The sequence below is a fragment of the Antechinus flavipes genome, chromosome 2, assembly GCF_016432865.1.
Source record: "Antechinus flavipes isolate AdamAnt ecotype Samford, QLD, Australia chromosome 2, AdamAnt_v2, whole genome shotgun sequence".
NCBI lineage: Eukaryota > Metazoa > Chordata > Mammalia > Dasyuromorphia > Dasyuridae > Antechinus > Antechinus flavipes.
This window is the reverse complement of record NC_067399.1, coordinates 594,764,992-594,778,339: the sequence shown is the minus strand read 5'-3', so window position 1 is coordinate 594,778,339 and position 13,348 is coordinate 594,764,992. Positions and strand designations below refer to the sequence as shown.

General features: G+C 32.2%; 2 protein-coding genes across 3 annotated transcripts in view; one reads left to right on the top strand and one right to left on the bottom strand.

The window, feature by feature from the left end:
* Positions 1 to 13,348, bottom strand: part of ATRNL1 (attractin like 1) — a 1,270,304-nt gene that overhangs the window by 681,249 nt on the left and 575,707 nt on the right. The window lies entirely within an intron of this gene.
* The window catches only part of LOC127551609 (uncharacterized), a 224,011-nt gene that overhangs the window by 149,554 nt on the left and 61,109 nt on the right, over positions 1 to 13,348 (top strand). The gene's annotated exons all lie outside the window — the stretch shown is intronic.

Sequence of the window (13,348 nt, the reverse complement as noted above, 5' to 3'; positions counted from 1 at the left end):
TTGCTCAGCTCGGATCGCTCTCTGTTAGCTGGCTTCCTGTTGCAGCTGCCCATATTGCTAAAGCAATCTTTCTTGCCCATATTGCTATTGCAATCTTTATTCACCTCTTCACTTCAATAAATATTGAAGATTTATCCCTTAACCTGAATTCCTGACTCCGGCTGATTTTAAATACGCAGTCATTACACTAATCAGTTGGAAAAATATCAAGTGCTCATGGGTTTGTTAAGCAAATATAATAAAAATGACAATACTACCTAAATTAATCTACTTATTTAGTGCCATACCAATCAAACTCCCAAGAAATTATTTTACAGATATAGAAAAATAATAACAAAGTTAATCTGAAAGAACAAAAGATCAAGAATTTCAAGGGAATTAATGAAAAAAAAATGAAAATGAAGGTGGCCTACCTGTGTCAGATCTAAAACCATTGGTACTGGCTAGGAAACAGAGTAGTTGATCAGTGGAATAGGTTAGGTTCAAAGGACAAAATAGTCAATACTATAGCCATCTAGTCTTTGACAAATCCAAGGAATCCAGCTTTTGGAAATTTGACAAAAACTGCTGGGAAAATTGGAAACTAGTACGGCAGAAGGTAGGCACTGACCCATACCTAACACCATATGCCAAGATAGCGTCAAAATGGGTTCATGATTTAGACATAAATAGTGATGTTGTAAGTAAATTAGAAGAACAGTATAATTTACTTCTCAGATCTGTGGAGAAGGAAGGAATTTGTGACCAAAGGAGAACTGAAACCCATAATTGAACACCAAATAGATAATTTTGAGTATATTAAGCTAAAAAGTTTTTGTACAAACAAAACTAATGCAGACAAGATTAGAAGGGAAGCAATAAATTGGGAAGACATTTTTTTTTATTTTTAAGGCTTCTTCTAAAGACTCATTTCTAACATACATAGAGAATTGACTCAAATTTATAAGCATTCAAGCCATTCTCCATCTCATAAAGGGTCAAAGGATATGAACAGACAATTTTCAAATGAATAAATTAAAACCATTTCTAGTCATATGAAAAGGTGCTCTAAATCACTATTGATCAAAGAAATACAAATTAAAACAATTCTGAGATACCACTACACATCTGTTAGATTGGCTAAAGTGATAGGAAAAGATAATGATGAATGTTGGAGGGCATGTGGGAAAACTGGGATACTGATACATTATTGGTGAAATTGTGAATGAATCTAGCCATTCTGGAGAGCAATTTGGAGTTATGCTTAAAAAAATTATCAAACTGTGCATATCCTTTAATCAAGCAGTGTTTTTACTAGGTCTATATTCTAAAGAGATCTTAAAGGAAGGAAGGAAAGGGATAGACATGCAAAATGTGGCAGCCCTTTTCATAGTGGCAAGAAATTGGAAACTCTGTGGATGCCCATCAGATGGAAAATGGATGAATTAGTTATGGTATATGAATATTATTATACTTTAAGAAATAATCAGCAGGATGATTTTAAAGAGGCCTGGAGAGACTTCCATGAACTTATGCTAAGTGAAATGAGCAGAAGCAGGAGATCGCCGGATAAAGCAGCAGCAATATTATATGATGATCAATTATGATGGAGATGACTCTTTCTAACAATGAAATAATTGAGGCCAGTTGCAATGATCTTATGATGAAAGGAGTGATCTACAACCAGAGAGAGGACTGTGGGAACTGACTGTGGTTCACAACATAACATTCTCATTCTTTTTGTTGTTGTTCACTTGCATTTTGCTTTCTTATTCATTTTCTTTCCTTTTTGATCTGATTTTTCTGATTCAGCAAGATAATTGTATAAATATGTTTACATATATTGAATATATGCATAACATATATTGGATTGCTTGCCATCTCGAGGAGGGGGTAGGGGAGAGGAGGGGGAAATTTGGAACATAAGGCTATGCCGCTGTCAATATTGAAAAATAATCTGTAGATATGTTTTGAAAATAAAAAAAAATAAAAAATCAAATCTTTGAGAAGTGATTAGAAAGTGAGAAAATGTAGTCACTGAGTGTGGACAACTCTTTCTATAAATGTGACTATAAAATAAAATGTAAGATGATAGCCTAGAATAATGGTAGCATGTTTGTAGATAAAATCAAAATTAGCAGGAGTAAGGCAAATTGGAAGGTGATAGAGAGTGATTAATATAGGCTAGCTCCAATAAAGAGAGGGAAGGAAGGGAGAAGGGATCAAAAAACACAATGAAAGAGTTTTCTTCTATTTTCTCAATTGTATAGGAAACATGATGCAGCAATAAGAAGGTAGAAGTATAAAAGGTATAAAAAAGAAAAAGATTTAGAATAGCTATAGTGGTATGATTTTTTTAAAAAATATTCTTTAGAGAAATTAAAAATAAGGATAATAAATGGTGATAAATAATGTCACTAGGAAGAATTATACAAGAACGTCTTTCTGTTATAAACCTTACTTTTAAACTCTGATAAATACAACTTCCCCTTGGCATTGATGTCTACAGAAATAGTAGATTTCAATTATTGCATATGCATATAAAATAACTCCCTAGTCATTATTTTTTTAATAACTTTTTATTGATAGAACGCATGCCAGGGTAATTTTTTACAGCATTATCCCTTGCATTCACTTCTGTTCCGATTTTTCCCCTCCCTCCCTCCACCCCTTCCCCCAGATGGCAAGAGTCCTTTACATGTTGAATGGGTTGCAGTATATCCTAGATATCCCTAGTCATTATTAAAAAAAAAAAAAAAAAAAAAAAAACTCATGGACATTATTATTAGGATCCAGTTCAGCTCCTATCTTGTTTTTTATACCTTAATCATTATTAGCAATGCGATACTACCTATTCTCAAATGGAAATTAGAATTGCAAAGTGAAAAATAATTCTTAACATCATTCTCATAAAAAAATCAAATCTAAATTATGACATCAGTTGCAGATTGACTTAATAGTGAATTACCAAATCCAATTTACTCAGGGCCTGGTAATTTAGATTCAATCTAATTTAATTCAATTTAAACTGTGATGTATAAATGTTGATGAGCAACAGTATTGCAGAAGAATACAAAGTACTTAAACTCAATGTGCTCTTTCAGTTTTTCAAGTTATTAGCATTGCAGCTACAGTAGTGATTTTTTCTTCTTCTTTCTGCTGTCAAGATGCAATTGCCAGGCATTAGAAGCCATAAAAAGTAAATGTTAGTAACATAAAATCTCATTCTAAAATTCATGCAAACTATTTCAATAAAATAGTTTCTCTACATTTCAGAAGTTAAAAAAATCAAAATTACAGTGTAATCAAATGATAAGATTACAGATATGACTATACTTCATCATATAATCCTATCAGGTGAATTCTACTCATTTTTTTTCAATAATTTTCAAAAACTATAGTTTTGAATAAGTCATACAAGCCCAATCATTTATGATATTTTCACTGCAGGCACACACATTTGACAAGAATTCCAAAGATTAATTAAATTTAGAACTACTTAAAGTTCACTATTTTAAAAACTAAATACCAATAGTTATAAGGGTAAATAAAAATAGCTGTTATGCTTGAAGAATATTTAAAGCTTAACTAACTGGAGACAAATCACTATTGAAATATAATGATTGATGGGCATTTTGTTATGGAGCTAAGGAAAAAAAATAATTCCTTTTATTGTAGGATTGTCTTAAGACACATAAGGAAAATTTCATAGGATCAAAGGTGGGGAAAGCAAAAAGCAATAAAAAGAAGTCAAGGATACTTACATAATTTTTAGCAAAGGATTAAAAGAGACATTTTTAGCTATTTAATAGTAATTCTGTTGCTTCAAATTTGATTCAAGTGTAACCAATTAACCAAAATATGTTAACCTTTCTCACTCAGTTTATAAAACCACATTAAAAAAAAGTCCATTGGTTCCTAACAGTAAGAATGCTAGCACTAATCAGAACAAGTCAAGATTTGTCTTTTGACTTGCATCTCTCTGGTAATCACTAAAAACTAAACATTACTATGATGCCACTTGAGCCTCTGGGATCCAAGAACTCTAGAAGAAATATTAACAAAGTATTGGATAATTAATTTTCATTCCCAATTTTTACATTGTTTTAAGTATAATAAACATTAGATGCCAAAGAGATAAATTTCCTTTAGCTATTTTGTTCACAGTTTGACAAAATGTTCTGCCCCTGAGCAAAAAGTATATGATGTGTCATTCTCACCAAAATATAACTCCTTACAAAAGATTTAAGGAAACTTTTAAAGAAAGGAGAGAGAGACGAATAAGGAACCTGAAGAGTTATCTAATGAAATGATCTCTGGCTTTTAAAAAAGTTTTATTGTGTTTTTGGGGTTGTTTTTTGGCAATATGAATGTTAACAAATTGCCTCTATATTACAAGTTTCTTGTAATAAAGCAAAACTAATAACATAGCTAAAAGTGTTGCAATATTTCACATACATAGCATCTTGACTTACTTTGAAAAAAAGGGGAGCAGAAATCTATTTTTCTCTCACATCTCAATCATTAGGGAAATAATACAGAAAAGAAAAACAAATTCTTTGAAACAAATGTACAGAGGCAAGAAAAACATATTCCCTCAATGACTATTTACATTTAGATAGGTGAATTACTATCTAGATATATTTGTGTGCATTTATTTATCTAGATACATACACACACACACATATATATATATATATATAGCTAGATAGCTATAAATATCTTTATGTATATTGCATCGTACATCCCAAATCTACTGCCTCTTTGTGATGGATACTGTGTTACATCATTAGTTTTCTGAAATAATTAATGGTAATTTTGAAGATCAATGCTTTTACAGCCATCAAAGCTTTTGGTGTTTACAATGTTGTTTTTTCTATAAATCGTTCTACTGCTCATTTCATTCTTCATAGTTTATTAAAATTTTCAAAACTGCTCATTCTCCAGGAGGATTCTGGGAAGATGGCAGATTAGTTTGGTAAATTTTAAGCTCTCCAGCTCTCCACAACACATAGAACAAATTTGTACCTCAGGACTAATATAGAGTGGTTTTAAAAAATCAAGATTTGGGGCAGGACAGGGGTCCTCCTGATATAACCAAAGAAGATCTAGAAGAAAGACCTTGGACTGGAGATTAAACCATATGAAGTGCAGACACCTCTGGAATATCTCCATAGAAACACCTAGTGGGGAACCCTAGAGTCAGATGGGTGTGGCTGGAGCCTCAGCAGAAACTACAGAAACTTTCACCTCCTGGACAGGATGTGGGAGTTGGGGTTTGAATCCAGAAAGACTAAGGGATCCTTATCTGACTGAGAACACCAGGCCCTGCTGTGGTGTAGAGACCAGCCTTGGGTGAGAAGGAACCAGCCTACCTCATGAATGCAGAGTCAGTAGGGCAGGGATATTGCTAGCTGTGTGTACTTGTTGGAGTTTTGGGGTCTTTGATCAGAGGGGAGAGTCAAGGTGAAGCTAGAAGCACCAACTCCACCATCCCAGGAATAGAGATGCTTACACTAATACCTCTTATTTAAAGAAAAAATGAACTGGCAAAGAAAGAACTCCACTACAGAAGCATACTGTGGAACAGGGAAGACTGGGCTTTATCTTCAGAGGAAGATACTGAAGTAAAAAAAGCTTCTACCCCAAAGAGTAACATGAAATGGCTCCCTGACCAAAGAGAATTTACAGAAGAACTCAATTAAAAAAAATCAAATGAGAGACCTTGAGGAAAAACTAAAAGAAAAAATAAAAACCATCCAAGAAATACAAGAAGATTATGAAAAAAAGTTAACCAGCTAGAAAAGGAGATATAGTCTCAAAGTCAAAAATAACTTTAAAAATGAGAATTGGATAAGGGGAAGGCAGTGAACCTATGAAAGACCAACAAACAAAACAGATTATAAAGAATGAAAAAATAAAACAAAATGTTAAACTTGTTTTAGAAAAATAACAGATCTGGAGAACAGATCAAGAAGAGAAAATAGAAGAATTGGACTGTCTGAAACTTGTGACCAAAAAAAAGGACCTTGACACAATAATGCAAGAAATAATCCTAAAAAATTGTCCTAGAGTGATAGAATAGGGAAGGAAAATACAAATCACCACCTCAATGAGATCCATTGTAGAAAATATGTAGGAACATTATTGCCAAATTTCAAAAGCCCCAAATTAAAGAGAAAATTGCAAGAAACCAGAAAATAACAATTCAAATATGCTAGAGCTACAATTAGAATTGTACAGGACTTATCAGAAGCTATAATAAAAGACCACAGGTTCTAGAATTATATCTATCAACAATCAAAAGAATTAGACTTATGGCCAAAAATATTACATCTAGCAAAATTAAGTATAATATTGAATGAGAAAAAATGAACATTCAATGAACTTGAAGATTTTCATGACTTTCTGTCAACCAAACCCTAATAATAATAGTACAGAGTAACAGAAAATCTAGCATATAAGAGCCAATACCAAAAATCAACTACAAGGAACAACACGGACAAATTGTTTATGATTTTTATAAACAGGAAATGAATGTCATATGTTTAAGATTGTTACCAATAATTGGGCAGCTAAAAAGAAAGATCGAAGCAGAGTTAAGGCAAAAATAGTAATTCTACAAATGAGATACAGAGGAAGAATAGTCACAGAGGCATTAGAAGGGGAAAGAAGGTCTTGTAATTCTAAAGACCTACTCACACAAAACTAACTCAATGGGTTAAATAGGCAATACTACATGTAAACCATGAAGGGTATAGGATCCTATAAAAAATTAAGGAAGAAGGAGGAATGGGCAGATCAGGAAGCCAAGGGTGTAAGAAGACAAGGGAAGGATCCATGGCTGGAAGGAGACTAAGTAATAGCAAGGAAAGGTAGGAGAAATATTAAAACAATGAGTCAGGAGAGACAGGAAAGATATGTGTATGTATATATAGAAACTATATATATAAACATAAATATATCCTTTCTTAACTTCTAGCCTACTTGGGGGTGAAGGAGGATAAAAGGTAGAAAAAGAATAAAGTAAAAAAAGTGAACAGCAAAGAACAAAAGAACAATTTACAAGGAAATAAAGAAAGGATGAACATTCATGAATATAATTTCTTCTACTAACATTTATACTTTCTTGTTCTGGCAATATGTTGTTATTTATTTTGAATCCTCCCTAATGTTCTGTTGGGCACATGACAATGTTCTCTTTTATTTTGTTTCATTTGGTTTTGTATTCCTTTTCTGTTTTTCTTTTTCTATTTTTTTAAAAAATAAAATAAATTGTAAAGATAAACAAATGCTTGTTGACAGAAATTTTTTTCAAATTACAAGAATAAAATTGCTCATTATCATAATATTGATTTTATAGTATAAATTATTCTCCTGGTTCTGCTTTCTGTGCTCTATCCATTCATAAAAATCTTTCCCTATCTTTTTGAAATCATTCATTTCTTCATTCTTTTTTTTTAAATAATAGCTTTGCATTTTCAAATTATATACAAAGATAGTTTTCAAGATTCACCCTTGCGAAAACCTTGTGTTCCAAATTTTTTCTCCATCCCTTTCCTCCACCCACTCCTCTAGACAGCAAGTAATCCAATATATATTGAACATATAATTCTTCTATATATATTTCCACAATTATCATGCCGCACAAAAAAATCAGATAAAAAAAGGGAACATGCATCTCTTCATTCTTAAAGTACAATAATGCTCCATCCCATTTTTATATCACAAATTAATCAGTTGAAGATGATGTAGGAAAATCAGAACATCAATACATTGTTAGTTGGGATATAGATGGGTAGAATTTGTGGAAAATAATTATACTCAAAAAGTTACTAATTTGAACAAAGAATGCCTTTTGATTCCTATACCAATGCTAGGCATATAACTGAAAGAGATCAAAGAAAGGAGAAAGAATCTTATGTGTACAAAAATATTTTAGTACCTCCTTTTCTTTTGGCAAATATAGAAATTAAGGGCATAATCTATGTTTAATCTTATCTTTCTCACATTCTAAGGACAAAGGTAGTTAATCATATTTCAAGAAAAAAATCTAAAGTTTAAAATCAGTCAGTATCTTATTTTGGACTCTATTTCAGTAAGTCTATATTTTAAGAATGGGATCTCCTCTGATGTAATGTTTTAGTTCAGAAAGAAAAAACTTTTAAATAATCAAGGTCAATTAGTAGATTTTGATCACTAAGTACTTCAAAATGTTCAAATATGGCTATAAAACTCTACATTACCAGATACTTCCATTCACTTTTAAAATCAAAAGGTAAAGACTACTTCTAAAATTATTTTCCCTAATTACTTTGATACTTTGACAAATCTATCATTTTACTAAAATATGTATTCCCTGTGAGGATGTATTTCACAATTCATCCATCCCCTCTTCTCCTGTGTAACTCCATAAAGTCCTATTAACTCTCAATAGGAAATTCACTCTCCTTATTTAAATATTTTGACATATATGATGGGGCACACAGTCTTTCTATGCAATCTTTTTTCTGATATATGTTCAGTCTACTCAATAAACTTCTTGTCACCACAATCCTGATATGTAGGTTCTATACATACCCAGCATTCTAGTTTCTATTGTGGCACCTTGAGCTTCTTCTTAGTGAGTGTTCACTATATCTTACTTTAGGGATAAACTAGAACTGCCTCTTTCTAGCTCAAAAGACAATTGTTACATTTTCAGTATGACCATTTAATCTCAGAAATCAGTAAACACTACAAATCAGAATTTGATTTAATATTTTGTCGTCTAGGCTTAAGGAAATGATGGCAAAAATATTCATACAGATTAAATAAAAAAATATGTTGTGCACACATTTTTCCAGCTTATTGTTTGCTAGCACTTCCCTGGATATACCAAATAACTCTCCAGCCAACTTCATGTTACTATGCTCCTCATTCCTACCTTGTATTTTCATTGAAGTATGTAAGACTTGGAAGCTGAGGTTCTGATCAGGGAAGCTTAGATTTATTATTTTACTTGCCAGTCATTTAATTCCATTCTCCCAGAAAGCTGCTACTTCTGGAAATCCAATCCCCCTATGATTCTAGCCCTTCAGGTCCAACCTAACCTCCACGTCTCCATGATTTTTTTCTAAGTTAAGAGACTTGAGGTCAGAAAATATTTTTCTTGCTTGTATATTTCTTGAAGGCTTAAAAGAGTACCTGGAACATGGTGTTAAATTTTTTTTAAAAAAGCATTATTCACAACGATATTGTATGAGGATGTATTCTGATGGAAGTGGATTTCTATGACAAAGAGACCTAACTGAGTTTCAATGGATAAATGATGGACAGAAACAGCTATACCCAAAGAAGGAACACTGGGAAACGAATGTGAACTATTTGCATTTTTGATTTTCTTCCCGAGTTATTTTTACCTTCTGAATCCAATTCTCCCTGTGCAACAGGAGAACTGTTCGGTTCTGCAAACATATATTGTATCTAGGATATACTGCAACATATTTAACATATATAGGACTGCTTGCCATCTTGGGGGGGGGTGGAGGGAGGGAGGGGAAAAAAACGAAACATAAGCGAGTGCAAGGGATAATGTTGTAAAAAATTACCCTGGCATGGATTCTGTCAATACAAAGTTATTATTAAATAAAATAAAATTTAAAAAAAAGCATTATTCATTCATTCATCTCATGTTTCTTATATTTTTTCTAGTTCTCTACTTCTCTGGTTATTTTTCTTTGTTGGTAATATAGTACATGGATTTCATGAATTTTAGAGTGGGATTTTATATTCTAACACTTTCTCTTTATGACTTTTGATACCTCACAAGTTATCTTCTCATGCTTACTAGAAATACCTCCATCTCTTCAGGTTGTTTCTATCTTTAACTCTTCAGAGGCTCTGGGGTTCTAATACGATTCCTCAACAAGGTGTATAATTAATGCAACTTTTTTCTCACCAGATCAAATTACATGTAATCTGTCTTTCATATCTTCCTTTCCTTCACCAATTAGTTGAAATAAGTTATTCTCTTCAACTGAAATGAAATGATTTGTTCAAAGTGGCACAAATATGAAGCAGCAAAACTGGAATTCAAATGAAGGTTTCTGATTCTAAATGTAGCCATATTTCTACTATATACAATTTTCACTATATCATCTCTGACATGTACTTTATAAACCTGAAAGTATCAAATGTGAATTATGTTATTATCCAGACTCTCCTTGAATAACTTAAATGATAACTCTCATTCTACTTCTAACTAGTAAAAGAAAGATTTTTTTCCCTTTCCCAATCTGAAATTTATCTTGCTCTTGCTCTAATCATACAACTTTGGACTTGTAAGCAATATTATACTACAATATCCAATTTTTTTCAAATATAATAATGTCCTTCACAGAGTTTTTTCTATCCTTCGTCATCTCTGATAATCACAGAATAGAAAATATAGAAAGGACATTAAAGGTCACCAAAATCAAGAGCTACTAACAAGGCCTACTGCAAGTAACTAAAGTGATCATTCAGCATCTGCTGGAAGACTTACAGAGATAGAGAACTTATTACCTCTTAAGATATAGTATTCCATTTTTGGACAACTCAATATATTAGGAAATTTTGTCTTTTCTTGAGTTAAACCTGCATTCTTATAATATTCAACAGTGATCTTAGTTCTATTCTGCTTGAATATTTCACAGAGTCACAGAATTTCAGGATTGGAAAGATCCTTGGTAGTCATATAGTTCAGTGTATGTAAAATACATGGTATGAATGGTTAGCAATCCAAATTTTGTGTGGAAACATAAAAGGAAGAATCTATAAGCAGTCAAGGCTGCTAATTTGGCTTAGAATAACCATTACTATCAGTCTATGAAGAAACAAAGTAGAGATCTTCTTCTTTCCAAATTTAGCCCATCAAAGGATAATTGAGACATACCAGTACTATGTGCTACAGCCAAAAGGAGTTATGAACCTTTCCTTTCCCAACCAACCTTAAAGGCATCATTTCCCTGTTCCCACTATGTGAAGAATGCCCACTGCCAACTGGATGCAGGCCGACTCCATTGTTACATACTCCTAGATAAGTACACTAGAAGTGACAACAGAGGTGATATTTAATGATTGATAGCAATGTGGTCCTAGAGCCCTGTTTACTACCTTGAAATCAACAAAAATTCCTAGATGGTATGCAAATTATTATTCATCTATACTGATTTAAAAATTAATCTTAGAACCTCGTTATTTAATTTTATCTAGCACATTTCAATCTTGCATAGGATTCACATTTATGTAAAGATAGTCCAGTATTCTTCAAGGCTGTTCAAGCTGATTAGAAACTCAGGTATGTGGTCAAATGGAAAGACATAATAAAGGAGCCTAAGAATGAAATGAATTTCTCTCATTCAACAGCTAAAATTAGCTAGGGGAATCTCACTGCCAAGCTGTATATAAAATGATTAGTCTTTGGATCATAGAAACTATCAAATATTATCAAATTGTAGAGAGGTTGAGATATGTATCACTGAACCATATTATAAAATCAGATATTCTTAGAACATTTAAGTAAGTTTCAGTGTATCATTTTAACTTACCAAGATGTCTTAAAATCATGAGTCTTCAATACATTAAAGTTGTATTCACTGAAATGTGCTAAGAAAGACTTCATAATTTCTATGTCTCAATCTAACAGTTTTATATAAACACTGAGAGGAAATGGACCAAACACAAAGTTATGCAGAAGCCTACTACAGACATTAAAAAAAAGCCCAAATTATAAAGTATATCATGTCATTTATTCAAGTCACTACATTGGGTTTGGGGAACACATTATATATGAAGATATAATCCTTCTAGAAATACTTCAGATTATTATCTGTCATATTTTCTTTAATGCTAATTAAATATTACAAAGTTTTTGCAAAGTGGTCATGTATATCTCTATTGTCCCTAATAATTACTTCTATTTATTAAAAGAAAAAAAATTCTCTTTACAACTGGGAAAAATACATTACTCCATTTTCTTCCGTATTTCTATAAGTTCTTTTTAAAAGTTTAAATCTATCATCTAGCAGAAATTCATTGAAGCATACGATGCAAGTTCTGAATTTACGTTTATTTCACATCGAATTGCCAAGCAATTCTTCCCAAGTACATTTGCTAGGTAATGAATCTTTTACTTAAGTTTTCATTCTAGAAGCCTAAAAAGATACTAGTTTTCTTTTTTTTTTTTTCACAAGTTCCGTCCTATAAGATTTTAGGATCATAAAAGTGGAAAGAGTCTTAAGTGTCATTTAGCCTAGCACACTCATTTCTAGACATTCTGTTCTTAGAAAAGAATTTAATACCTATATTTTAGGTTCTATGGATTGATTAGTTAATTTTGGCAGCAGCAACATTTTTATTATATATGCTAGCCCAAGTATCAGCAAAGAATGCCTTTCTAATTACTTGTCTTTATTTATCTATTTCTATGAATAACCTTTCATTGCTTTCTTAATATTTTTCATAAATGCTCTACTTCTTTTCCTCTGACACTGCCTCTACACTGGTACAGATTCTCATCATCTCACTCATAGACTATTGCAGCAACATTTTCATTGACATCCTTGCCTTAACACTTTCCCCATTCCAGTCCATTCTCCCCTAAGCTGACAAAGTGAGAGCCTCATCTGGTCACTCTACTATTTCAAATTTCAGTGGCTCCCCATTGCCTGCAATGTCAAATATAAAGTCCTTTGGTATTCCAATGCTTCATACCCTGTTCCCTTCTCCCAACACACACACTTTCCAGTCTTCTTATCTTATTCTCCCATTCACCAACCACCATGTACTCTGCAATCTAGTGAAATGTTCCTCCTTGCTATTCCTTGTTCAAAGAACTCCATGTCTAGACTTCTGGGCATTTTCAATAACTGTACCAAAAAACCAAATCTCTCTCTACATCTTAGCCTAACTTTCTTTAAATCCCAGCCAAAGTATTATTATCTAAAAGAAGTTTTTGTCAATTCCTTTTAATCCCTTCTATTTGTAATTATTTTCAATGTATCCCTCACATAGTTTGGTTATACATGGTTATTTGCATGTTATCTCATTCACTGGACTATGAGCTACTTGAAAGCAGTCATTGATTTTCATTCTTTGAATTCCAGCACAGTTTCTGATACACAGTAGGAATTTAAGAATAAATGTTTATGAATATATTAGAATAAGTTTTTGTTTACTGACTCTGTTATAATTTGATTTATTTTTGTGTGTATTTTGGTAAATTGGCAACCAGATATTTCTTGAATTTTGTAGTCATTTTGGATGAGATTGCTCTTGTTATTTCCTATTCTTTTATTATTGCATTTGTTGAATGAAGATACTTTTTAAGGAATTGTTTAGGATTTTG